Below are 4,203 nucleotides of genomic sequence, written 5' to 3' on the forward strand. Positions count from 1 at the left end.
ACATGGCTGGTCCCACACCTATCGTAGCAAATGCTCTATAACAACATGGAAAGGTGGGGACAAGTGCGGGGTCCCTGCCCAGGAAGGTGGGCAGCTGGTATTTGCCCAGTCTTTCCAGTCAGTGAGCCCAGGTGGTCAGCACCACACTGGTCCTCGATTTTTCTCTTCTGTTCTGCCTCATGAGGATGGAGGTTATTGGACACCACGAGAGGATAGTGCTGGGGCCACTGTGCTGGTTGGCAGCTGGGCTCAGGGCTGGCTGACCGGCCTCCGTGTTCTGTCAGGTGCCCCCGTGGGAGGCCAGCGCTGAGTCGGGCACACAGGGAAGCTGACTCCCCGGGAAGCAGAGGCCTGGCAGGTGTTGACGGTGAGAACCTTTCTCAATGGTGGTTTTGGGGGTCTGTTTGGTGCAGACCTGGATGGCGGGGGACGACAGCACGCTAGAGCCCAAGCAGGCCGCATAATCTGAGTGTGCTAATGTGACCCAGAACGGTCCCATAATTCCAAGTTCCACCACCCCCACGAAGGGAATGATGTTCAAGGACTCCTCACTGGGGCTCTTCTGTTTGTAGGTGAGTGTGGCCTCCACGATGGACAGTTGGCGGACACAATTGGCCCCTGCGATATACTGCATGATTCTCAACACCATGGCCAGTGTGTCCTGCACAATCCTCTGGGCCTCCTTGTAGAACAGGTCCCTCCTGGGCAGGTCCTGGAAGAAGCTCTTGTAGCGGTAATGCACGGAACTCAGGTATCTGGCCATGGGGTGGGAACCCAGAGGGATGACCAGGAAGTGCATGTAGCCCAGCCAGGAGGAGAAGGGCACAGGTTGTAGGACAGAAGCTTCAGGAAGAGCCACAGCACAGCGCTGAAGCACTGCTGTGCCCCTGACACCACGATCTTCACAGGCTAGGGGGCTGGGCATTGTAGTGATGGAATTTCTGTATCTATGAGATGATGGTGTTGAAGGCTGCCTGGGCCTCAGCCTTGGAGCAGGTGCACATCCCGGGCAGCATGTGTTGCTGCAGGACATAGTGCCCCTTCCAGTCGGAGGCGCTGAGGAGGAGGATGTTCTGGGGCAGCTGGTTGTCAGAGATGCGATGTGGTTCAGCTGGCCGAACACCATCTCCCTGGGGATCTTAAGCTGGCTCAGCGGGTCGGGGCAGTGCTTGTTGTCCAGGCTGTTGGCCCCCTTGTTCCTGGCTGTGCCACCTGCCGCTCCTTCAGGGATGTGCTCCAGCCCCAGCGGCCGCCTGCTCCCCCTGGGATCTGGTGGAGGCGATGAGGAGAGACTCGGTCTTGGTGTTTCACCCGGTGTTTGCTTGGGGTCATCTTCTCTCATAGGCCACTGTTGTGGTTCTCTATTGTGTCCTAGAGCAGATCCCGGTCCTCCTCCACCTCAGGGACCTGCTGCAAAGACTCCTGCTCTGAGTCCAGGACCTCCTGCCACTCCTGCACCCTGCGCAGCCACCCCCTCACTTTTTCGTTGGCATCTTGCTGCCTGGTGGTGAGTGGCGATCTTCCTTCCCTTTGGCGCTGCTTTTTGGGCTCCTCAAAGTCCAAGCCCTCCTCCTCTTGGTCCTGCCAGTGCCCGGGATCATAGCTGCCCGGCTGATCCGAGAATATTTCGTACTCCATCTCTGAATAATGAAGCCGGGACTTGGCCACGGGGCCGGCCCACTGGGTGCTGTCCTCGGGGTCGATGGGCTGGCTGGACAGGGAGGCGATGCTGACCTCAGCCACGTGGCCCGGGGCCTCCGTGATGGTGCTATGGAGGCTCAGCATCCGGCCACCCTCGAGCGGTCGCTGCATTGCCTCAGCCATGCTGATGGTGCCCATGGCGAGTGTCCGGTAAGCCGGGATAGTCTGGTTGTTAAGGGGCAGCTTCTGCTGAAGCATGATGTGCAGCTTCTTGACTTCCCTCTTTAGGTTGTGAGGGTACTGCAGGCAAAAGTTCAGCGCCAGGTCGATCTTCCCTTGACAACTAGGGGGCAGCAGAATCTCGTCCGACCTCAAGATCTTTCTGGAGCCCTGTATTTTCACACTGATCACCACAGCGCTGAGCTCCTTCTCCAGCTTCTTGTAGATGAGCAGCTTGGTTAAGCTGAGGCTACACAGCCTGGGCAGGCAGGTGGGGCTGGAGCATTCCTCCTCCCAGGTGCAAAACAAGTTCATGGGCACCTGGGTGTTGAGTGCGGCGGGCATGCTGTCCAGGCCCGCGGGTGCCGAGATGGGGGTCTGATTTCTATCCTGTGTTGGGAGAGGGGTACATGCCATCAGAGGCAGCTCATAAACTGCCAGGTGGGTTGGGGGCTGCAGCTCAGACCGAACCCCAAGCACTCAGTGATTGGTGCAAGAGGTGGGGCAGGAGTGATGGGAGGAACCTCATGCTATCCTGGCGGCCTTGCATACTTAGAGACCTAAAGTAACCACAAAGGATGGTCTGAAATTAAAGTGTTTGGTTGTTTTGTAACTCAAAGCAGTGGTGTCCTAGGCTGTCATCTTTCCTGAAAAAGGTCAATCTTTATCTTAACTGAGCCTGTCTATTGTCTTTTTGAATCTATCCTATAAATAAAGAGCTAATATGCTAATGGTAGTCATGCCCTTGTGCCCTCACGCCATCGTGCTGGGGGACCTGAGGCCGCGCCCCTTGCCCGGCAGGGCTTGACGGGGAACCTGAGACCATGTCTGCCACCACGGCACCAGGCCGGGGGACCTGAGGCTGCACCAGGGGACCTGAGGCTGTGCCCCCACCTGGTGGGGTTTGATAGGGGACCTAAGGTGGCCCCCCCTGCCCTGTGGGGCGTGACAGGAGTAGGGCCAGCTGGGTCTGGGTCTTACACAATCTGGAGGCGAGCACTTGGCTTGGGTGGGCGGGGACGCGACTCTGGGTCCCGCGGCACACCCAGACTGTGACAGGAGGGAGATTGTCATATACATTTTACTAATTCTCTTTCATCTCTGACACTTCTATTATAGAGAAAGGGCAAATAGCAATATTAAAATATTTCCTCTAATTAATCCCCTTTTAAAATGCATGAATTTCGTGCACCAGGCCACTAGTAACAACATATTTTTGGAATGTCAAAGTAATTTTCCTTTTTACTCAGACCCCTCAAAGCACAGGCACCGCTCTGCCCTCTGCAGAGACCACTCATCCCTCATTGTTACCGAGCTCACTGTTGACTGTTAACTACCCTGCACACACCTAAGTGAAAGAAGTGCGTGTCTATCATTTTACCTTTTATCCAATGACAGAAGTTTCCCTGCTGTGCTTTCTCCTGCCTCCCTCACCTGTCAACAATGCATTTCATGGGACCCGCACAAGTGCCCACTTTTGATTGTAATGTATAAACTGAGGCGCAAAGCTGCCATTCTCCGGAGCATTATTATCTCCTTCGGTTGAGATTCTGCTTCACCGCAATTGTCTACACTTTGGCTCAAATAAACTCATAAAAGTTCTGCACAGGTTTCCATGTTTTGTACATGGACAAGAGAAAAGGTTCTCAGCAGCAACGTAGACTCAGAGGTGAGTGATGATGGGACACATGGTGTCTTAGTCATTTCTTAGCAGAGGATGGACAGCACCTCCCTGTGTTAACACGGTCACCCTGGGATTTCTGACAGAACATCCTACTCTAAGATGGGAACTCAGAGGCTTTTCCTGGGGTGAGAGTGTCTGGATATGAGGACAAGTGGGGTGTTCAGGGCAGCACTGTTGACATGACAACAGGAGGGGATCATGTCCAGGTCCCACAGCAGTGAAGAGCTAGGTAGCCAGCCCTGATAACAGTCCCCCTCCTGGTATGTTGTGTAGATCAGGGAGGCCCCAACCCCTGACCTGGAGGGGCCACAGGGATGTGGTCCTCAGGGCAGCAAATGGCAAAACAACAGACTTGGTACCTTGAGCGCCATGTCCTTTTGGGAAAAGCATCCCTATTAATCATGATGATGTGTAAGAGTGGGAGAAGGTGTGTAAGGATTGTCAAGCCAACATGGACATATGGAGATGAGCATTAAAAAGGGAAAGTCTGGCCCTGGCCAGTTTGGCTCAGTGGATGGAGCGTCGGCCTGTGGACTGAAGGGTCCTACGTTCGATTCTGGCCGGGAGAATGTGCCTTGGTTGCGGGCACGTCCCCAGTGGGGAGTGTGCAGGAGGCAGCTGATTGATGTTTCTCTCTCATCGATGTTTCTAGCTCTCTA

At 54.9% G+C, this 4,203-nt stretch overlaps 1 pseudogene; it reads right to left on the reverse strand.

The window, feature by feature from the left end:
- Positions 1-280: 280 nt before the first annotated feature.
- Positions 281-2,268, reverse strand: LOC102766952 (annotated as a pseudogene).
- Positions 2,269-4,203: the final 1,935 nt, after the last annotated feature.

The sequence above is a fragment of the Myotis davidii genome, unplaced genomic scaffold (assembly GCF_000327345.1).
Source record: "Myotis davidii unplaced genomic scaffold, ASM32734v1 scaffold4065, whole genome shotgun sequence".
NCBI classification, from domain to species: Eukaryota; Metazoa; Chordata; class Mammalia; order Chiroptera; family Vespertilionidae; genus Myotis; species Myotis davidii.